The sequence below is a fragment of the Pleurodeles waltl genome, chromosome 7, assembly GCF_031143425.1.
Source record: "Pleurodeles waltl isolate 20211129_DDA chromosome 7, aPleWal1.hap1.20221129, whole genome shotgun sequence".
In the NCBI taxonomy this organism is placed as follows: Eukaryota; Metazoa; Chordata; class Amphibia; order Caudata; family Salamandridae; genus Pleurodeles; species Pleurodeles waltl.
Genome location: NC_090446.1, coordinates 152,660,910 through 152,685,360, shown reverse-complemented (window position 1 = coordinate 152,685,360; position 24,451 = coordinate 152,660,910).

Here is a 24,451-nt window from a genome sequence, read left to right as displayed (position 1 = left end):
GTTATTGCAACTGGCTCAACTCCTAGCACCAGATTCAAGTGAATTCTGAGTATGCGGTTTGGCAGAAGCGTGCACATGGTGTCCCCCACTGAGTCATTCCTCCACTAGGTGACCTGTCCAGCTTGAACTGTAGGCCACGTCTTCAAAGGCCTTTACGTTAGTCCATGTTTGGCGTGAGTAGCTCACGCAGCCCTCAGTTTTCTTTGTGCACTATGGCGTTCGTATTCTTGGATTATTAATTGCAATAGCAAAATCACTAGTACAAGGACGCAAAGGTTAAATAAACAATCGTTGACAAAAATCGCTTTGGCATTTGTATAGTGAAACCTTTTAAGACTTTTTACTATTACACAAAGTACAGGAACACGCATACCGCCCCCCCCCCCCAACTTGGACCACTCCAGACCATAAGTAACTTTCAGCTTGCTTAATAGAATTTGTACACTTGTCATGTTATCTTACGGAAAAACATGGCCACATTTCATTCTTGCATGAACAATCGCAATTCAAATACTGGTTCATAAATCATCATCATGACTGGTCATAACTCAAGCGACGGTGGCATAAATCACTGACATATGTTCCATAAATCAAAACGGCAGGGTCATAAATCGCCGTGACATCATCAATCATTGTGACAGGACCAAAAATCATCTGCAGTGGTCTGTCCATATCATACATGACAGACAGGTCATAAGTCATTGTTGTCATACATCCTTTTATTATGCCTGACTGTTCCTGCAATCATACATGCCACTGTTTAAGGGTCAGCAGTTCTCTGTTGTCTTTTTTTCCGTTTGTGAGGGGGTGTAGCTTCTTTTTGGGGTTTAGGCTTTGCTGGCTACCTTCTCTGTGTGTTTTGTGCCTGGCCACCCGTCCGGTGGGTCTGGGCTGCGAGTGCCATGCTTTGCTTACTTCTCCCTGACAGGCCGGCTCACCCTTCCGTAAGGCATCCCCAGGTGAGTGGCCTTCATTTTTGGCACACTGCCTTGTCAGTGAGCCTCCTTAACCAGCCAGATGTCCTTTTCTTATCCGCTCAACATTGCAACAGATGTACTTAGATGTGGGTCTTACTGACCACTGCGCTGCCTCTGCTTCTACGTGTGTGATCCTGGAAAAAGAGGGGGCGGCACACGTGACCTTATATGCCCCCAACTTACCCTTACTGGTTGCCTACCTGCTTCCCCCTGACGGGGGTTAGAACAATACCTAGGCCCCCATTGTCCCTCCCCTTCATGCCAACCGTGGCACCCTTGTTGCTCCTGTTTGATGAAATTGCCAGAGTGGCCCCAAAACGGGTTAAACTGTTCCTTGCGGGTCCCCTGAGGATGTTAAGCGCTGGCCCATGAGGCTCCTTGCAGGGGCGGCCTCTGCTAGAACACAAACGCAACACTGCTGACGTGGAGAGCAGGGAGTTTGGGAAAGGGGTAGAGGTGATGTAGAGATATGCATCCCTTAAATAAGATAGAGCAGTGGATGTCACATATAGGTACAATTCTAAGGTACTCAGTTAAATTTGAAGGATGAAAAATAGTATGCATTGTTCATGCTCTAATTAGTGAACTGCAAGTTGTACACAGCACTCTGAAACAAGTGCTGAACCCTCTGAGCCATCTTATTGGCTTCATCAGGGGTGTAGTTTGGGGGTGTGACACCCTCCAAATAAATGCATTTGTGGCTTTGTAGTTTGAATCTGGAGGCCCTGAGTCAGGTCTGCCATTTCTGTGTCAGTTTATTCTCTTTGTGAGCCAACAAGGAAAGACAAAACAGCGACCTTTGGTGCAAAGGAGAGGAGGATAGAGAAACCCACCTGGTGGCAGATTTTCAAAAGGTAAAACTAGATCACCTGGAGTCAACATTGGCCTATCTGCTTGTCAAAATTGTGTGATCCTAGCCAAATATTTTATTTCACAGAGCCACCTTTTTGTTTATTATCACATATGATCACAAATTGAAATATTTGAGTCCAGGAGATGCTGTACAAGCACCTCTCATAATTGATATGGTCGACTCTAATGTTGCTCCATCTGTATTAAGATTCATGGCCATGTTTGGGGTTTTCATGACTACTGACTTGCCTCTTAGTTCACTAAGGGAATTGTTGTTGGGGAACGAGCCATGAAAGTTTCTAAAAACTTTTTAAAATAAACATCTAACAATGTAGTGATATAATCTGATGTACTAAAGTGATCCCTTCTACATGTTAGAGAAATACACTTTTTTGAATTTTGAGGCGATTGTATCAAATGTTTACGTAATGTTTGTTGCATGATATACATGCTATACGTTGATATGTCTTGGCTTGTGCACAGGTTCGTAGAGCCTAGCCAGACCGTGGCTCGACTCTCACTTGTTTTGCCTTATTAAATTGTCCTTGCTTGCAACCTCCTCTATTTGCGACTCAGGCTTAGTACAATGGGCCATCAGTCACTTGATAAAATGATTGGTAAAATGGGGGAACGAGAAACATGGAGGCTGCTCACATGCACTGTTTGACAACTGTTGCGAGCCACTCACCTGAACTCCAGGTGGTTCCAATGGGGCAACAATATTCCCTGAATCTGTCTGAGGACTAGCCTAGGTAGCAGTCAATAAGTGTATTGCACCGAGGGTAGTTCCCAAAGGGAAGGGGGGTTGGAATGAGAGCGAGAGAAGAAAGGTGAATAATGTTCACTGGGTACTTCTCTGCACCTCCTTGAACTGGTAGGACAGCTGTCCACAGGATTTGAGTACACTGAGGTCTCTGGAGTGTTCGGTCTAGCTGGGATTCACAAAACCATATGGTGAATTGTAAATTAATAACACTATTAGCTAAACATTGACCCTGGAATAATTATTATGGCAATAACAATCAGTGTTTAAAGAGCAAAAGCTTTGGCATTATTTTTTAACATTGTGGACATCGGTATTGGCACACTGAGCAAGGACTTGCTGAGCATCAGTATTGTATTGATTTGCACTAAAAGACTTGTGTTTCACCTTGAAACTGTGCTCAATTCAGAATGACATACACTGTAATATGTGTGCGCCTGAAGCTATGTGATAAAAAGGACATATGGTCAGTGCTGACCACAAAGCAGTTTATTATCCAATAGAGAAATTTGCTACTATCTTACTGGTTATGCTTTTCACGAGCCAGAGTCCTTGCTCAACATTATGAGCATGCAGTGGCGCGAGCTGGAGCGGAGACCATGACAGCAACTGTACCATCAAGAAGTCTTGTAGCGGAGATGAAGAAGAGTGAGTGCAGTGAAAATACATTTAACCTCTTAAGTGCGGGCGTCGGCCACTGGCCGACGCCCACACACCCTCCCTGGTGCAGGTCACTACCAGTGGCCGACACCAGGAAGGGCACCAATAATTTTTTTTTTTTTTACTCACCCCGGGAGACACGGAAGCTACCGTGTCTCCCCCCACCCCCCACCCGCCCCTTTGTGACGTCAGCGCGCCGCGAGGCGCACTGACGTTGCAAAGGTGTTTTCCGACCGCTTCCTGCTTTCATGGGGAAAACGGCCTTTTACACGTTCGGGAAGGCCTCGTAAGAAAGGGGAGTGTCTCCCCTTTCTTACGAGGCCTTCCTGAAAGTGTTTCCTGGCCCCCGATCGCAGCACAGCTGCGATCGGGGGCCAGGAAACCTCACTAGACACCAGGGATTTCACTTTTGGGGGGCGGCCCCCCCCGGAAAATGGGCCGCCCCCCCGGCATAATCCCCAGGGGATTTTTTTTTTCCAAAAAAAAAAAAATAATACAAAAAATGAAATGACAGGGGGTCGCCCGTGGGCAGGGTGACCCCCTGTGGGGGCAATTTTTTTTTTAGATGTTGTAGGGTTTCCCTGGGGGCCATTGTGGCCCCCAAGGAAACCATAAAGCAACTAAAAAAAAATATATGTATATATCTATATATATATATCTATGTAGATAGATATATCTAGGTACATGGATATATCTATAGATATATCTATGTAGATATATATATATATATATATAGGTAGATCTGTATCAAAGAGATTTATAAAGCGCGCTACTCACCTGTGAGGGTCTCAAGGCGCTGGGGGGGGGGAAGAGGGGAGGGAAAGGGGCTAGGAGGTTCACTGTTCAAAAAGCCAGGTTTTGAGGCCCTTCCTGAAAAGAAGTAGGTTTTGTGTCTTGCGAATGTGGGTTGTGAGTGCGTTCCATGTTTTGGGTGCAATGTAGGAGAAGGATCTGCTCCTGGTGGTGGTGTGTTTGATGCGGGGGACAGAGGCGAGAGAGAGGTCAGCTGAGCGGACGTTTCGTGTGGGGGTGTGGAAGGTGACTCTCGTTGAGGTAGGCAGGGCCTGTGTTGTGGAGTGATTTGTGTGCGAGGATGAGGATCTTGAAGGTGATCCTTTTGTCAATGGGGAGCCAGTGGAGGGATTTGAGGTGTGGAGAGATGTGTTCGTGTCGGCGGAGGTCGAGGATGAGTCGTGCTGCTGAGTTCTGGATGCGTGTAGTTTGCACTTGAGTTTTAGAGTGGTGCCGGCGTAGAGGGCGTTTCTGTAATCAAGCCTGCTGCTGATGAGTGCGTGAGTGACAGTTTTTCTGGTCTCTGTGGGGATCCATTTGAATGTTTTTCAGTATACGGAGTTTGTTGAAGCATGAGGAGGTAAGAGCGTTGATTTGTTGGGTCATAGAGAGGGAGGAGTCTAGGATGATGCTGAGGTTGCGTGCGTAGTTGGCGGGGGTGGGTGCAGGGCCTAGCGTGGTGGGCCACCATGGGGGGTCCCAGGTTTTTTTGGGTGAGGGCCAAAGAGGATTATTTCGGTTTTGCTTGAGTTGAGTTTCAGGTGGTTGGCTGTCATATACAGTATACATCACTTTTGTCAATATGTGTGTGGTTTCCCTGGGGGGAAAAGGGTCCGACTTGTCTAGTGGCAGTTTTAGTGCCATAAAGAAGCGCAGAAGGTTTATATGCCTACTGCAAAGAGCACATCTGTATTTTATGTAAATAGCTGAGTACATTAGTAAAGTCTATGGAGAGATGAAGGGCACTTTTGCTGGGTGGTAATGAGGGAATCCGAGGAGGAGGGAGTGGGAGCACCAACAATGATTGTTGGACTGGGCGCAGGAGGTGCTAAAGACTGTGACGAATGGTATGTGACAAGGTGTTTTTTGAGTGTCTTGAAAGTACGTGCTGATTGAGGGAAGAAGCGCAGGTAAGGTGGCCTCTACTGTTGCACGTATCTCACACACACCATCGATTTTGTGACTGTCTACGTAAGCTAGTGTTTTAGAGCAACAGTTTAGCCAATAGCAGAGATGGCATCTTGATGGATGACTGCTGCCTGCACTCGGGTTATAGAGGACCGCTCTGACATAGGTACTGAGATACTGAGACAGCATCTGAGGGATAGGACAATGGCGCAGACTCTGGGAGTGATTTTTCAGTCAGAGGAGTCCCATTCGAAAACTCCTCTTCCAGTACATTATGAGGGAGGTGATGAGGACAGTCCTGCTGTCCCTTCGCAAGCTGTTCGTGCAACTGGGTAATAGTGGGTTAGGTCAACCCAGAGAGCAGGTGAATGCGGCGGCAAGCAGAGAGAGAGTGCTCTCTTGGGAGCTCACCAATTTAGTTCAGCCCCAAATTCCACCACCCAAATCATATTGTGGAGACATCAAAATTGTCTATGGCAAAACAAACTGGTTTTGTAAGGCAGGCACCTGTGTTTTTGGTCCTGGATTCGGCGGCCATATAGAGAAACACACTAAACCCAAACATTTCTAGAAACTAGACATTCGGGGGAGTCCACAGAGGTGTGACTTGTGTGGATTCCCCAAAGTTTTCTTACCCAGAATACCCTGCAAAGCTGAAATGTTGAAAAAAACCTCTATTTTTCTCGCATTTCTGTCACACAAACTACAGGAATATGCTGGGATCCACAACATTCCTACCACCCAGTGACTCCTCACCTGTCCTGATAAAAACACTACCCCACTTGAGTGCCTACACCTAGTGCCTGTGTCAGGAATGGATCACCCCAGGGTGAACAGCTGCCTCACGTAAGGACCAACATTGACCGTTGTGTGATCTATTCCTGTCGCAGGCACCAGGCCTAACCACACAAGTGAGGTATCATATTTATCGGGAGACTTGGGGGAACGCTGGGTGGAAGGAAATTTGTGGCTCCTCTCAGATTCCAGAACTTTCTGTCACCGAAATGTGAGGAAAACGTGGTATTTTAGCCACATTTTGAGGTTTGCAAAGGATTCTGGGTAACAGAACCTGGTCCGAGCCCCACAAGTCACCTCATCTTGGATTCCCCTGGGTTTCTAGTTTTCAAAAATGTGCTGGTTTGCTAGGTTTCCCCAGGTGCCGGCTGAGCTAGAGGCCAAAATCCACAGGTAGGCACTGTTTTCTATGAAAAAATGTGATGTGTCCACGTTCTGTTTTGGGGCATTTCCTGTCGCGGGCGCTAGGCCTACCCACACAAGTGAGGTATAATTTTTATCGGGAGACTTGGGGGAACGCCGGGTGGAAGGAAATTTGTGGCTCCTCTCAGATTCCAGAACTTTCTGTCACCGAAATGTGAGGAAAACTTGTTTTTTTAGCCACTTTTCGAGGTTTGCAAAGGATTCTGGGTAACAGAACCTGGTCAGAGCCCCGCGAGTCACCCCTCCTTGGATTGCCCTAGGTCTCTAGTTTTCAGAAATGCACAGGTTTGGTAGGTTTCTCTAGGTGACGGCTGAGCTAGAGGCCAAAATCTACAGGTAGGCACTTCTCAAAAAACACCTCTGTTTTCTTCCAAAAATTTGGATGTGTCCACGTTGCGCTTTGGGGCGTTTCCTGTCGCGGGCGCTAGGCCTACCCACACAAGTGAGGTATCATTTTTATCGGGAGACTTGGGGGAACGCCGGGTGGAAGGAAATTTGTGGCTCCTCTCAGATTCCAGAACTTTCTGTCACCGAAATGTGAGGAAAACTTGTTTTTTTAGCCACTTTTTGAGGTTTGCAAAGGATTCTGGGTAACAGAACCTGGTCCGAGCCCCGCAAGTCACCCCTCCTTGGATTCCCCTAAGTCTCTAGTTTTCAGAAATGCACAGGTTTGGTAGGTTTCCCTATGTGCCGGCTGAGCTAGAGGCCAAAATCTACAGGTAGGCACTTCTCAAAAAACACCTCTGTTTTCTTCCAAAAATTTGGATGTGTCCACGTTCCGCTTTGGGGCGTTTCCTGTCGCGGGCGCTAGGCCTACCCACACAAGTGAGGTATCATTTTTATCGGGAGACTTGGGGAAATGCCGGGTGGAAGAAAATTTGTGGCTCCTCTCAGATTCCAGAACTTTCTGTCACCGAAATGTGAGGAAAACTTGTTTTTTTAGCCACTTTTTGAGGTTTGCAAAGGATTCTGGGTAACAGAACCTGGTCCGAGCCCCGCAAGTCACCCCTCCTTGGATTTCCCTAGGTCTCTAGTTTTCAGAAATGCACAGGTTTGGTAGGTTTCCCTATGTGCCGGCTGAGCTAGAGGCCAAAATCACAGGTAGGCACTTCTCAAAAAACACCTCTGTTTTCTTCCAAAAATTTGGATGTGTCCACGTTGCGCTTTGGGGCGTTTCCTGTCGCGGGCGCTAGGCCTACCCACACAAGTGAGGTATCATTTTTATCGGGAGACTTGGGGGAACGCCGGGTGGAAGAAAATTTGTGGCTCCTCTCAGATTCCAGAACTTTCTGTCACCGAAATGTGAGGAAAACTTGTTTTTTTAGCCACTTTTTGAGGTTTGCAAAGGATTCTGGGTAACAGAACCTGGTTCGAGCCCCGCGAGTCACCCCTTCTTGGATTGCCCTAGGTCTCTAGTTTTCAGAAATGCACAGGTTTGGTAGGATTCCCTTGGTGCCGGCTGAGCTAGAGGCCAAAATCTACAGGTAGGCACTTCTCAAAAAACACCTCTGTTTTCTTCCAAAAATTTGGATGTGTCCACGTTGCGCTTTGGGGCGTTTCCTGTCGCGGGCGCTAGGCCTACCCACACAAGTGAGGTATCATTATTATCGGGAGACTTGGGGGAATGCCGGGTGGAAGAAAATTTGTGGCTCCTCTCAGATTCCAGAACTTTCTGTCACCGAAATGTGAGGAAAACTTGTTTTTTTAGCCAAATTTTGAGGTTTGCAAAGGATTCTAGGTAACAGAACCTGGTCCGAGCCCCGCGAGTCACCCCTCCTTGGATTCCCCTAGGTCTCTAGTTTTCAGAAATGCACAGGTTTGGTAGGTTTCCCTAGGTGCCGGCTGAGCTAGAGGCCAAAATCTACAGGTAGGCACTTCTCAAAAAACACCTCTGTTTTCTTCCAAAAATTTGGATGTGTCCACGTTGCGCTTTGGGGCGTTTCCTGTCGCGGGCGCTAGGCCTACCCACACAAGTGAGGTATCATTTTTATCGGGAGACTTGGGGGAACGCCGGGAGGAAGGAAATTTGTGGCTCCTCTCACATTCCAGAACTTTCTGTCACCGAAATGTGAGGAAAACTTGTTTTTTTAGCCACTTTTTGAGGTTTGCAAAGGATTCTGGGTAACAGAACCTGGTCCGAGCCCCGCAAGTCACCCCTCCTTGGATTCCCCTAGGTCTCTAGTTTTCAGAAATGCACAGGTTTGGTAGGTTTCCCTATGTGCCGGCTGAGCTAGAGGCCAAAATCTACAGGTAGGCACTTTGGAAAAAACAGCTGTGTTTTCTATAAAAAAAATAGGATGTGTCCATGTTGTGTTTTGGGGCATTTCCTGTCGCGGGCACTAGGCCTACCCACACAAGTGAGGTATCATTTTTATCGGGAGACTTGGGGGAACACAGAATAGCAAAACAAGTGTTATTGCCCCTTATCTTTCTCTACATTTTTTCCTTCCAAATATAAGAGAGTGTGTAAAAAAGACGTCTATTTGAGAAATGCCCTGCAATTCACATGCTAGTATGGGCACCTCGGAATTCTGCGATGTGCAGATAACCACTGCTCCTCAAAACCTTATCTTGATCCCATTTTGGAAATGCAAAGGTTTTCTTGATACCTCTTTTTCACTCTTCATATTTCAGCAAATGAATTGCTGTATACCCAGTATAGAATGAAAACCAACTGCAGGGTGCAGCTCATTTATTGGCTCTGGGTACCTAGGGTTCTTGATGAACCTACAAGCCCTTTATATCCCCGCAACCAGAAGAGTCCAGCAGACAAAACGGTATATTGCTTTCAGAAATCTGACATCGCAGGAAAAAATTACAGAGTAAAACATAAAGAAAAATGGCTGTTGTTTTCAGCTCAATTTCAATATTTTTTTATTTCAGCTGTTATATTCTGTAGGAAAACCTTGTAGGATCTACACAAATGACCCCTTGCTGAATTCAGAATTTTGTCTAGTTTTCAGAAATGTTTAGCATTCCGGGATCCAGCATTGGTTTCACACCCATTCCTGTCACTAACTGGAAGGAGGCTGAAAGCACCAAATATAGTAGAAATGGGGTATGTCCCAGTAAAATGCCAAATTTGTGTTGAAAAATTTGGTTTTCTGATTCAAGTCTGCCCGTTCCTGAAAGGTGGGAAGATAGTGATTTCAGCACCAGAAACCCCTTGTTGATGGCATTTTCAGGGAAAAAACCACAAGCCTTCTTCGGCAGCCCTTTTTTCCCATTTTTTTGGAAAAAACTAAATTTTCACTGTATTTTGGCTATTTTCTTGGTCTCCTCCAGGGGAAACCACCAACTCTGGGTACCATTAGAATCCCTAGGATGTTGGAAAAAAAGGACGCAAATTTGGCGTGGTTAGCTTATGTGGACAAAAAGTTATGAAGCCCTAAGCGCGAACTACCCCAAATAGCCAAAAAAGGGCTCTGCACTGGGGGGGGAAAGGCCCAGCAGCTAAGGGGTTAAAATATGTGATGCAAAAGCAGGGAATACAAGCTATTGTATTGTAATTAATCATAGTCATGAGTATCTAGGGAGAGCTACCTACATAGTCCCAGGTGGGACGGGCAAGGGCATAGCTTGAGCAGGGGTGTTTTAGGTGTGACACCCCTCAAATGCATTCTTGGTGTGGTAGTTGGGCCCGAGGGCCCTGTATTGGATATTACTTTTTTGAGTCAGGTTTTCTTGTTGTTTTAATTTCACTAAGGGATTTTTTACCTCTTCATTTTTTGGATTGGGATGTTAAGTGTATATAATGAATGGATTCCTGAATGGACGCAATTGTACAATTTTGTAGAATTCATAAGCATTAGCATCGGTAGACTTGGAAAACTGCACCAGTCTCAAGTTTCAAGGCATACTACTGTCAATCAGACACCCAAAAGGTGATGGGATGAATGTTTGCAAATAGTCTAACCAGTGGAACTCACTCACTAGCATTCCGACCCATTGTTTTTTACCCAGCGTGCCACTCTAGACAGATGCCCACCTAATGCAAACCAGATCTGACCCTGTTCCTCCATTCTGAGCCTTGGTTATCTCATCCTTCTACCCTGCAGCCCACTGCTTTATTTAGTTGGGAAATTTGAGATTCAAACCCCCTGAATCTCACTGGCTAAGCTACACTACTGGGATCAATAATATACTTTGCTCGTTATATCAGGCCTAGAGAACTCTTGGGCAACAAGGCAATCCTTGTGTCGAGTATTGCTTTTGTATCTGGAATCTCAGGGACCATTAAATCAAATTAAATGCTACTGTAAGCTTGTGTAATTGCTTACAATCTCCTTTTAGGTTTTTAGTTCGAGGAAATAGTAAGGTTGAAAGTTAAGACTTATACTTGAAGGGTGATGTTGGTTTAGAAACTTAGATACAGTTGAAACATAAATAACACTCACTAATTTCAGAAGGGGCACCCTGCTCAAACCAGGAGAATGCAGCGTATTAAAATGAATGTGCTGCCCCAAGAGCAGCTGCAAACTCACCTTTCCCTGAGGGCAGAGCATTCAAGTGAAATACCGAGCAGCTTTGAAGCGGTGTCACCGTATTACACTGTGCTGGCTGAAACCCCCCTACAGTTTTAAGACGTGTGAGAGATCCCTCTGCAGGCAGGTGCAATGAGTGACTATACCCACCTACAAGGGGATGTATGGTGGGATAACTTCCAGAGGGGTGTCATCAGGGGGCTCACTGATAGCCACCAACTTTTTTTCGGTGCACTGTCAGTGTGCCTTCTGAGAGCTTCTTAGCGTTTGCACCTGCCTCTATATTATGGCACGAGCACAGAAGCAAAGAGATTATCCCATTTTCATGGGGCCACACCCCCATGCAAATGAGGGAAAGACCTCTGATGATAGTGCTGGCGCTATATGTGCACCAGCGCTATCTGTATTACAGAAGGGGGCACACAAGCATCTGCAGCCCCTTCTGTAATACCAAAGTGCCCCGGTAGTGTGCAAAGCGGGTGCAACCGCCTGTTTGTGCAGTACGCCCCTGATGGGTGAATTTCAAAATGTGAATCCAGACAATCTAGAATCAATACTTGCTTACCTGCTTTTCCAAACTGTCTGTTCCTAGGCAAATATTTTATTTCACAAAGCCTTCTTTTTAGGTTTCGTCTGCACAGCGCTTGCAAAATCTTTTGTATTAAAAACAATCTTTAAAGGGGCTTAAAACCCGACCATTACTTACCTTTCGTTGGAATCAATGTTGCTCTAATTTCCATGCTTCCGATTGGTCAGCTCGTTGCCTGCTTTCACTTTGCACGTCTTCCTGCTTTGTCTGTCCATGCTGTGGAGCACAGCTCAAGTACAGCTTCCGGTCAGTGGCCAGTGGCCAGTGTCCTGCATCTAGCTGCGCACATTGAAAAGTACTTCTTTTATTCGCTATCTAGCACTCCATATTATTGCATCTGCTGGCCGTCTCTACCATCCCTGGTGCTCTTCCCACATCGTTACATCATCGTCATCCACTCGCAGTTGCATCGTCCTTATTGCTTCCTCCCTCCCTCTTCATTGCTTGCATGTTCCCCCATCACTCCGGCCTTGCTGCTTCACCCGTTTCCCCACTTATTTCTCCCATTGCTGTTTGTTTTTATTGGATCTAGTCATAGGATTCTCGTCCTACAGTCTGTGTTGCATTAGCTGGATCGAAGCATGGCTACTTGAGCCATTTTTACCCAGGAACTGAATAGTAAATGCTGCCAGTGGGACAGGGAACAAGCAGGTAGTGTGTTGCATTGTAATGGTATTTACATTGTGTTTGGTGTATTTGATGAGTCACTGAAATACTTTATTGATTGATATCTGGAGAAGAGAAGGGCCTTCTTGCCATGGTCTAAATTTCAAGCTTGTCTAGTTTCGCATTCACACTAAACTGCACACATTCTCCCACACTTACAACACAACACCCACCAAACTGCTCGTGAGTGCACCAGTCGCATACTCTCACACACACTAAATTGTATACAACCTCCCACATGCTGAACAGTACATACACATAAAACAGCTGCTGTGCAACATGTAAAAAAGAATTGACAAAGCCAATAGATTTTGTATGGGCAAAACCTATTGGCTTTGCCAAAGTTTATTCTTTGATATGACATATGAGCACACATTTAAATACTTGAGTTCAGAATGTGTTGTAGAAGCACCTATTATATTCAATTTAGCACACTGTAATGTTGCTTGATCTATTATAAGAATCTGAGCCATGTTTGGGGTTTACATGACTACTGACTCACCTCTTAGGTCACTAATGGTATTGTTGGGGGGGGGGGGCAAGACATGAGTGTTTCTAAAAAACATTTTTAATAAATATCCGTGCAGTGATATATTCTGATGTACTAAGGTGAAACACCTCCGCACGTTAAAGAAATATACATTTATTTTTTATTTTGGGGAAATTCTATCATACGTTTACATCATGTTTGTTGCATGATATTCATGCTAAACATTTTCATGTCTCGACTCATGCATGGACTTTTAGAGTCAAGCCAGACCATGGCTCTCTGGCCTGGCTTGCCCTGTTAATTTGCCTTTGCACCCTCCTCTTTTTGTGATGCAGATTTAGTACATGGGCTCACTTGATACAATGATTTGTAAAAGGCAAGTGAAACTTTCCAGGAAAGAGCTGAGGTGGATGAGATTTTTTTTGGAATGTTTTGGTTTTGGTCAAATGACACCAAAGTTATAAGCAAACCAAAAAATGCTTTTGCTATGGAAACGTGGTCCTAACTATAACTGCCCAGTGGCAATCACCATGATATTATGATTGTGCATATATATTTATTTAATATACGTCAGCGGCCACTCGTCATCTCTACTCATAAACCTTTTGGGGGCACCAGTTCAAGAGACAAAAAACTCCATGTGGCTCAAAAGCTTCAATTAATTTATTTAAATAAACAACAACAAAACCAGAAAAGTGTTTAGAACAGTGGTTCCCAACCTTTTGACTTCTGTGGACCCCCATTTTATCATTAATGGAACCCAGGGACCCCCACTGAATCATCATTGGAATCCGGGGACCCCCACTGAGTCATTAATGGAAGCCTGGGACCAGAATTGTCAATATTTGTTAATAATTTTTTATTTTCTAAGCAGTCGCAGACCCCATGAGAAGGCTTTGGGGACACCCAGGGGTCCCCGGACCACAGGCTGCGAACCACTGGTTTAGAATAAAGATTTTGCATATTCAGTGGCTAAACATCTTTGGGAGGCACATGATGGCGATTTGAAGCATTTGTACTTTTCTGACGTCCAAAATGTAAGCAGGAATCCCTGTGGTGGTGATAGGGAACAAGATTCACAGAGGATGGAGTGGAGATGGATAATATTACTAGAAACAGAACAACCATGGGGTTTGAACTTAGATGCGGAGTTGCATGTATATCTTTGAGATATTATTGGATGGAAGCACGTCATGCACATATAGTTTAGAGGTGGTGGATAAATGACTAAAATAATCTGACAATTTTGCCCCAGTTGTATATCTTGAGATATGAAAAACTGATTTGAAATATTGATATGAGCATCTTATATGCATACGTTGATGAAAGGGATCCAATAAAATAGAACAACTGTGGGATTGAAGTCAGAGGCTGAGTTGCATGTACATTTTTGAGACATTATTGGATGAAAGCATCTTTGCACATGCACTTGAGAGATGACCAGTTGAAGTGATTTGATGTTTTTGCCCCAGTTATATATCCCCTAAGATGTGAGCATTTGATTTGAGATGTTGACAGGAGCACATTTTATGCATCCACTTTAGGCGGAGACTGGATGAAACCTCTTTGGTTAGATTAATGTTATCAGTCTTTTTTGTTTATAACAGATGCACTTTAAAAAGGTGCTTTAATAGCTGTTGGTACTTTATGATCCTCCAATAGGAGGCACTCATGAGCTACATGCACATACATCTTATAAATCAGAGTACAAAACTAATTGGTGTCAATTGTGTCCCAGAATGTTGAAGGTGCAATAATCTATAATTTATAAGCACTTTAGAAAGTGGTCTGGATAATGAAATGCACCTCTGGCACATGCGCTTTAGGCAGTGTTATGAATAACCCTTGGGATTTTGTGATCCTTTCAAGGGAGGCATTTATGTACAATATTCACATGCACTTTACAAATCAGTGTAGAGAAGTTCATTAGTATGCTGCACCCCTTTTAGAATATGGGAGCAGTTAGTACTCTATAGATGTGCACTTTACCACTCCATGCACTTTAGAAAGTGGCTTGAATAACAAAAAGCGCTTTATGCATGTGCACTTTAGATAGTGACCTGAACAACCCTAGGGATTCTGTGATTCTCCAACAGGAAGCATTTATATAAGATATGCACATGCACTTTATCAACTAATATAGTGTGCTGTGCCTCTTCAAACTTTTGGGAGGCGTGAATCATTGTGGGGAATAATAAAATACTGCATGCATGTGCATTTCACCATGATACTATGCATAATATGTCAGAGATGGACTAGTCTCGATACCGTGAGAGAGTATTGCTTCTATGCAGAGGAGCTTCCATATGGGATGATATTGCTGTTGTACCAGATCTTGTTTAAGGACCTCTGGGGTACTGTTCACTCTTCAGTGGCATATATTTGTTTTTAGAAGTGCATGTATCATCAGATAATGGAATGGAACATTGCGAGAGACTCGCATTTTGAACCCAATACTCTTTAGTTGCTTCCTAGGTTGCAATTATAAGGGGATCAAGTGTATGTTACAAAATGAATGAGCAAGGGAAAGCAATGGGCTGATGAAATGTGTTTCTCTATAAACTTTCAATTGTGAGAAGGCTCTGATCCACCAGAGGGTGTGGTGTCAACTGTAACAATAAGCAAACTAATGAATACTATGGAACACACGGGTGACAAGTGTATTACTTAGCAATGGAAATGGGTGGTGGGTTACTTTAAAAAGGGCTTGTCTGTACACACAACCTCAATGACTCTGAGGAAGGCTACGGCTGAAATGCATTGGTCTGTTTCTTTACCCTGTTGATGTGAGATAATATTGAAAATAAAATGTTGCTGCCCTACTGGAGCTGTGCCACTTTCATTCTTTGTGTGGTTCCCTGGTCTCTGATCTGGAGGAGAAGGATGTGGGGCCCTGAAGAATCCGTTTATGTCATGTATACAAATATATATACATATATGTATTTACTTAAAACATAAAGGTATGCCATGCTCAGCTAATTACTCCACATATATTGTTGATGAGATTTTGTATGGCATCTTTGATTTTATCACTGCAACATTTGCAATAAAGTTATTGATAAGAAAACTGTGCATGGCAAGGGCACAGGTTATAGGGCCTGAGTTATAGTTATGTAAAAGAAATTTAACTATAACTGCTGAATTTCTATGGTTTTGTATGAGTAAATTCAGAACCTAACTATAATGTCCCTGTAACCTTTGTTTTTTTCAGTGATATATATATATATATGTATATATATATATATATATATATATATATATATATATATATATATATATATACATATATACTAGAAGATGAAGGATCACAAAAAAACAACAGCTAGCTAGAGCAAACATCTGGATCCCAAAGGATGCAATGAGTCACAAGAACATGTAATATCCATGAAAGAAGTGACTCAAACAGATGATCTCACAAAAGAACAAAAATATATTTCTGCTACAACGTTTCAGCTTCTGCCTTCCTCTGGTAGTGTCCATCTTGTACTATCTGAGGAAGGCAGAAGCTGAAAAGTTGTAGCAGAAACATATTTTTGTTCTTTGGTGAGATCATCTGTTTGAGTCACTTCTTTCTTGGATATATATATATATACATATATATATATATATAGTATTAATATACTCCACCGCCACTCGTCATCTCTCCACAAAAAACTCCATGTGGCTCAAAAGCTTCAATTCATTTATTTAAATAAACAACCACAATACCAAAAAAGTGCACATTTAAAAAGTATATATATATATATATATATATTGTCAATAAAACCACAAAAATAAAACATAAATTCAATTTAAATAAATATATGTTCTAAAATTAAGTTAACAATAAATAAAAAAACTAAATCAAGTTCAAAACAATAAATCAAATTCAGATTAATAATAAATTAAAAAACACAAATACTACTGGAAATAAAATACAATCAACATTAATACATAATATAAATCCAAAAAAAAGACAATTATGACTCCACTGAAACAAAACTTAAAAAACATATACATTAAAAAAATCAAATTTACTATTACAACCAAACTGAGTAGTGAAAGTGTTGTACTTTGGAGGGGTCGGAGTTACTACTTGCACTGCAAACTAAACAATAATAGAGGAAGTTTCGGACTTTGAAGGGGTCAGGTTTACTGTTCACTTCCACACAGAAACAGAAGGGAAAGTGTTACACTTTGGGGGGGGGGGGTCAAATGTACTATTCCACCCCAACCTGAGCAACAGTAGGCTAAGTGTTGGACATTGCAGGAGTTAGATTTACTAATCCAAGTTCAAACTGAGCAAAAGTAGGGAAAGTGTTAAGCTTCAAGGAATGCCACTATTACCAATCCAACCAGAGCAGCATTAGAAAAAGTTTAGGAATTTAAAATGTTAAATTTACGATTCACAATCCTAATCTATAGAATTCATAAAGTTAGTCAAAATCCAACTAGCTACACATAAAATCATAAAAATGAAAACTCTGATCACGACTACAATATTATCATATTAATTACCTAAAACGGACATACAATAATTATTAACATAAAAAGTAAAAGTTAAATTCAAAACATTCATTTTCATTTTTTTTTAAAGTACTTGGGCATTGAGTTTTATTTAAATAATAATCGACACAATTGTTTTGCTTTCACTAATGACCGAGCTGAAAACAATCTCTGGAATGCACTTCTTAGCTTAAAGAAGACATTTATTATTACTTCACCATGAGGTTCTGTGAGAGGAGATTAGTAGGTTGGAGGCACACGTTTAAAAGTAGTCACAGCAATGAAAGGAAAATATATCAAAGTGATTCTCAATTGCAATGTACACAGCAAATATATGTGATTATATTATAGCATAACTTCAAAGCAAAGAATAAAAGTCAAAATTCATCAACGTAGTAGGGCCCACCAAATGCTTCATCTTTCTCATGCCAGCAAGAAGAACGACTCCTGTTCAACTGCGAGAAAGAGATTTCCCACCCCTATGGGACACGTCAGGCAGCTGGCGCCAGCTCATGACTGAAGTCTTGGAATTCCATGCTACTGAACACAGTCATCTTTTTTATGTTTGAATAATTACAAGAGAACTTTCTAGAATGCCCTCCCCCTTAGAGGAGAATTATAAAAAAATGCTGGCTACTGTAGGTCAGAGTTGGAAGAAACAGGCGTCAAAAGTTGGCCAGGCTTTCAAGGCTGTCTCTCTCAAGGCTGACTAAAGAAAAACATAAAATATGCGCTCCCTTATTATGCTAGGGTTCGGTGAAAACAAAATACAAAAAAACACAGCTTGGTCTAACGCCACAATAAAGCCAATAGACAGCTAAACTGAATACAAAATGTCTAATGCCACGATAAAGCCAATAGGCTGCTAAACTGAATACAGAATGTAATGTGCTACTGGTGAACATTGAACAACTAATATGCACACTGGTGAAACACAAAGTCAGTGGTCAAACATAATTATTTTCATAACATCTCCACTCTCGGACCAATGACTTTTGTTTACTTTTCTTTTATTTCAAAGAAAAAAACAAAAAACAAAAACATTATAAGCAAATCAGTTTTGAATGATAAAAACAATCACTGTAAAGCAATGGAAGTGGATTAACATATTGATCTCATAACCTTTCAAATCAGATACACCTACAATGAAAAGACTGGAGCCTATATACTCTGATTGGGATAATAACTGATGGAATAGTGTCTCTAAAATAGCAAGTTGATGTAGCATGAGTTCTACTCATGTAAAGGTACATGGTCCACCTGAAAGTTTTGCTGGAATGTAAGTGAAAGTTAAGTTTCCACACAAAAACAGCCAGCCAACTGGCAACCTGACATGTTTAGTATGACTGGCAGCAGTCACTAGATGACGACAAACCATTTGATTTGACATGTTTTAGCAATGTCTGTCCATTCAGTAAAAGCACAAAACTCTGTGTTCCCACGGTAAATTTTGAGAAGTTGATGTTTTCTTTTCTAAGCACAATTGAATGCATTTTCCGATGTCACGAGAATTACAAGACATGTAGTAACACACGTCACCGGGAGTAATGTTGTAGGTGATTATATGAGTGAGATTATCCCACTTTTCATTGGTTGTTTCCTGGCAAGCCCCTGCAATACTCATATGGACTGAAGTGGGTTTCAACATCATGTTCTTGCACGTCTTTGTCATGATTAGTAGCATTGAAAATTTCTAATAAGATGTTTGTTGGCGTTGGTATGGCGATTAAACATGTTGACAAAACATCCACAGTGCTTCGCATGGCGCCCATGCAAAAATGGGATCTGTTGAGCACGGTCTGCGCCAAATGAATTAAAATGTTGTCATTCAGATGCAGTAAAGGTGTTGCACAATGTGGTCGATCAATCAAGTTGAGATTGGGGGTGTTGGGTCCCTCCCCACTCCAGACGCACAAAAGGAGACCACACAGAACACTTGTGGCACAAACAAGCTGTAGTACGACCTGTAAAAGAAACAAGTATGATCATTCTTGCAAATAACATTTATCAGCTGGAATATGTTCCCATTTCTCCTGTCCTGGTTTCATGATCAACAGAACATTGTTGGGGCCCTTTTCTATAATTTCTGCAGGTTCTGGAGGGTCATTTGGGGGTTCAACCCACACCTTAGCACTGAGGTTTTTATCTGCTGCACCACAACTTCCCTTTCCTTGCATTGTCAGAAGGGCTGGGGCAGACTCCTTCCTTACTAAACCTCCAAACACTGGAATTATGACAAATTGGGCAATTCTGTCTCCAATCTGTATGAATAAATCAGATTATCTTCTAGTTATCAGAATAACTTTAATTTCTCCTTGGTAATCTGCATCAATCACCCCCCCAAAACCTGAATATCTTTGAGGGCCAATCCAGATCTGGGAGCAATCAACCCAAAATGCTCTGGGGAAATCTGTACTCCAACACTGTTTCACGCAAAGCTATGTCTCGGGTTTTTAGTCTGTAAGCTTGTAAAGCGTGTAAGTCAAGACCTGCAGCTTCGGGTGTGGCTCTGTAAGGGGCTAACGATCCAGGTTTTATTTCCCAGTATGCGATGGTATTGGTGTCCACATGTGGTTGTATTCGCAAAGCTGGAGTTAACATTCGCATCAAAGGTGTGTCAGATTTGTTGATGGTCTATTGTTCAGAATCTGGAGGGCTTAATTTAAATGCTCTCTCAGTTTTTCAAAGTTCCATCAGATAATTTTCGCAATTGAGTTTTCACTAAACCATTCATTCTCTCAATTAGTTCTGAGGCCTGTGGATAATAAGGAATATGATATATCCACTCAATATTGTGCTGAGAACAGTAATCGTGTACCAATTTGCCTTTGAAGTGTGATCCATTGTCATTCTGGATCTGGCGTGGTACTCCATAGTATAACATGAAGAAATCCAGAGTTCTGATAGTATTGTGCTGAGTAGCACGTTTGCACGGGACAGCAATCAAGTATCCAGAATAAGTGTCCACTACAGTGCAGGCGTATTGACACCCGTGACTAATCGGTAGTGGTCCAATGTAATCAATTTGCCATATCTGTCCTGGTAACTTTCCTCTCCCGAACTGACCTTTAACTGTTTGTGGGACAAACCTCTGTTGTGTGTGCTGACAAATAGAACATTGCAAAATCACAGTTTTTATCAAATCTTGGGGAATGTGCATCCCTCTAATCTCTGCCCACCTGTAAGTGGCTTTTTCTCCCAGATGTCCACATTTCTGGTGCGCCCACTTAGCCATCCCCACCAAGTCAGAATTCTGGGTTGACACTTCTGTCTCTGAACTTTTCTCTTTAACATCTGCAAGGGACTTGAACCAGCGTTCTAATGAGTCAATGGGATAATGAGCATCTATGACTATGCTCTGTTTTAACATTTCCCAAATTTCCTGCCACAACTCTTTGCTCCACACCTCCTTTGAGTTAATGAACTAGTTATGTACAAGCCATGTGGAAAGCCAAACGGCTAATCCATTAACAGTGAACCAAGAATCAGTATAAAAATGACACGTCTCAAGCAGCTCTTGCTTTTAAGTCTGACACACATTGTACAACTCTGCATATTGGTTACTTTTTCCTTCTCCTGTGGTAGACAACAACTTTTCGGTAACTGGATTGTATAACACTGCTTTCCATTGTCTTTTAGTATCCATGCATTTCAATGAATCGTTAGTCAAACAAACATGCTTTCTATCCCCAGGGGACAAGAATTCAAATGGTGCACTCAATTTCACTGGTAAATCTTTTACCTGTGGTACTCCCTGCACCCTCTCCTCATCCCATAAAGGGGCTTGTGACACATGTTCATGTTGGGCTGCAGTGCCTGTAAGTCCTACTTGAGCCCTGTTTTATATGTACCAGATCCAAAGTATGATACTAGCCTCTTGTGCCTGTCCTATACTGTGAGATTTAGGTGAACTCATCACCCACTGCATGATTGGTAGTTCAGGTTTCAGAATTACATTATAATTTAATGTCATTTGCTCAGTATTCACTAGAGCCCAATAACAAGTCAAAAACTGTTTTTCAAAAGGAGTACAGCGCTCAACAAAGTCAGATAGTTTTCTAATCCAAAGCCCCAGGGGCACCCTTGTCCTCCCGTTTCTGTCACATACTCAAGTTTATATCAGTGTTTCCCTCTTGCACTACGTACAAATCTAAAGTCTGTTGAATTACTTCATTTGCCAAATCAAAAGCACGCAGCTGTTTCTCACTCCATTCAAACTCATGTTTTTTCCTAGTTACTTTGTACCAAAGCGTTAAGATTTTACTCAGATGCGGGCTATACTGTTTCCAAAAATCAAAAAAGCTTATGAAACTCTGTGTCTCTTGCTTAGTGCAAATAGTAAGAAACTCTAAAATGTTTTGTTTTACCTGTGACAACATCTGTCTATTTTCTGGATTCCACTGAATTCCCAGAAACTGCACATTTTGCGACAGTACCTCTGCCTTGTCTGAATTAATTTTACACATCGTACTTTGCAAAAGTGGTCTGAATATAACATCGTCAACTTCGTGCTCAGTGTAATCTTTTAAAGAATCCACTTCAACTCCTGCCAAAAACTGTGGGGTGCTCTGCTTATGAGACTCACACTGGCCCCCACCTTTTTTAACCTCCTTATTACTGGAATGTGAAAAGGCAGATTCTCCTGTAACAACTTTGTAGATTTCAGTTTTATCTTGCAATAATTTGTTCTGGCTAATTTGCTCATGTAAATTCTTATTTTCATGTTCTAACTGCTTACATCTCTCATGCATTTTTCTGCAAACAGACAAAAGTATCCAAACCCTTCTGTCAAGAACAAAAGGAACATCATTTCTTTCAAAAAGCACATTTTCTAAATATGAAAACACTTTTGTTTCATCTAGGCACTCGTCCCAAGACTTAGAAAGTCCTGATAAACAAGAAAACATGTTTCTCACAGCACCATAAGGCAGTTTAACTTCACATGCATTTTCAAACATGGTCTGCCGTGCTTCCTTTAATTCTCTAAACAACAAAAAAAACAATTACACTTTTAAAGCATGCACTTCCAATCTCCAATTCCACTCCCAGACTGCCGACTCGACAAAATGTTTTGCTTTACACTTCATAATAACAGAACTATGCACTTCAGGACATTTTAGGGCACAACGTGAAACAATCACTCTTTTAACTTGTTAAACATTTTTTTTCCCCTTCGGATCCTTTAATCGACTTCGCCAAAATGTTTTGCTTTCACTAATGACCGAGCTGAAAACAATCTCTGGAATGCACTTCTTAGTTTAAAGAAGACATTTATTATTACTTCACCACGAGGTTCCTGAGAGCGGGGATTAGCAGGTTGGAGGCACATGTTTAAAAGTAGTCACAACAATGAAAGGAAAATATATCAAAGTGATTCTCAATTGCAATGTACACAGCAAATATCTGTGATTATATTATAGCATAACTTCAAAGCAAAGAATAAAAGTCAAAATTCATCACCGTAGTAAGGCCCACCAAATGCTTCATCTTTCTCATGCCAGCAAGAAGAACAACTCCTGTTCAACTGCGAGAAAGAGATTTCCCACCCCCACAGGCAAGTCAGGCAGCTGGCGCCAGCTCATGACTGAAGTCTCGGAATTCCACGCTACTGAACAGGGTCATCTTTTTTTATATGTTTTAATAATTACGAGAGAACTTTCTAGAAAGCCCTTCCCCTTAGAGGAGAACTATAAAAAAATGCTAGCTACTGTAGGTCAGGGTTGGAAGAAACAAGCGTCAAAAGTTGGCCAGGCTTTCAAGGCTGTCTCTCCCAAGGCTGACTAAAAAAAACTCAAAATATGCGCTCCCTTATCATGCTAGGGTTCGGTGAGAACAAAATACGAACAAACACAGCTTGGTTTACCATGTGGAAAAACACAGCTCATCTGCAATGTCTCAACTGCAATGTCTAACGCCACGATAAAGCCAATAGGCAGCTAAACTGAATACAAAATGTCTAATGCCACAATAAAGCCAATAGGCATTTAAACTGAATTCAGAATGTAATGTGCTACTGGTGGACATTGAACTACTAATATGCACAGTGGTGAAGCACAAAGTCAGTGGTCAAACATAATTATTTTCATAACAACAATATGTATATCAATGCAAAAAATTAAATACATCAAAACTAAAATACCTACACAAAACATAACATTAAGGCCCCAATTACAACCCTGGTGGTAAATCCCGCTTACCGCTGTGCTGAAGGCCGCCAACATACCGTGGCCGCGATGGAAATCCGCTACAGGTATTACGACCCATATTTCGTAATCCACCACGATACGGACACCCACACAAGTCCGCCACACCAAAGGTCAGTGATAAACTAGCGATACCGAAACCTACACAGTCGCGCCAACAAGAGTACGCCCACACTATCACGACCCACGAATCAACGTTGCAGTCTTTCAACCGCGGTAATCCACTGGCGGTACACACTGCCGCACTCAAAATACACACACACTTACAAAACAGAACCACATTGGACAATTCGAAATACATACACCTGATACACATAAACACACCACACCCACACACCCACAACACTATAAAACACACACCCACATTACCCACAACCCCTTACAATGACATTTTTGGAAGGAAGCACACAGAGAGAATAGCCAACACTACACCAGCATCCACAAGCACACCACACCATCACTCATACAACATCCACGCACCTCAAAGAATGCACAGCAACACAACATTTCACACAGCACAACAAACATCACCTCACACATCACCCACACCACATCATGGCACCTCAAAGACACCCCAGGTTTTCTGAGGAGGAGCTCAGGGTCATGGTGGAGAAAATCATCCGGGTAGAGCCACAGCTTTTCGGGTTAACAGGTTCAGCACACCTCCATTGCTAGGAAGATGGATCTATGGTGGAGAATCGTTGACAGGGTCAACGCAGTGGGACAGCATCCAAGAACACGGGATGACATCAGAAAGAGGTGGAACGACCTACGGGTGAAGGTGCGTTCCGTGGTATCCAGACACCAGATTGCTGTACAGAGGACTGGCGGTGGACCCCACCTCCTCCCTCACAACTAACAACATGGGAGGAGCAAGTCTTGGCAATACTGCATCCTGAGGGCCTCGCAGGACTAGCAGGAGGACTGGAATCTGGTAAGTCAAATCTTTACTACTTTCAGCCCTCTACCTGCATGTCATCACCTACCCCCACCCTACCACTCACCCCCATCACTCCAACACCTCACATATGCCCCACTATCACAACCCACCAATCCCAAAAGCAGGCCCTGCATGCAACACCAAAGCATGGACACCCATTGCCAAAGCATGTCCAGTACAGACCCCAAAACACCAATCACACGA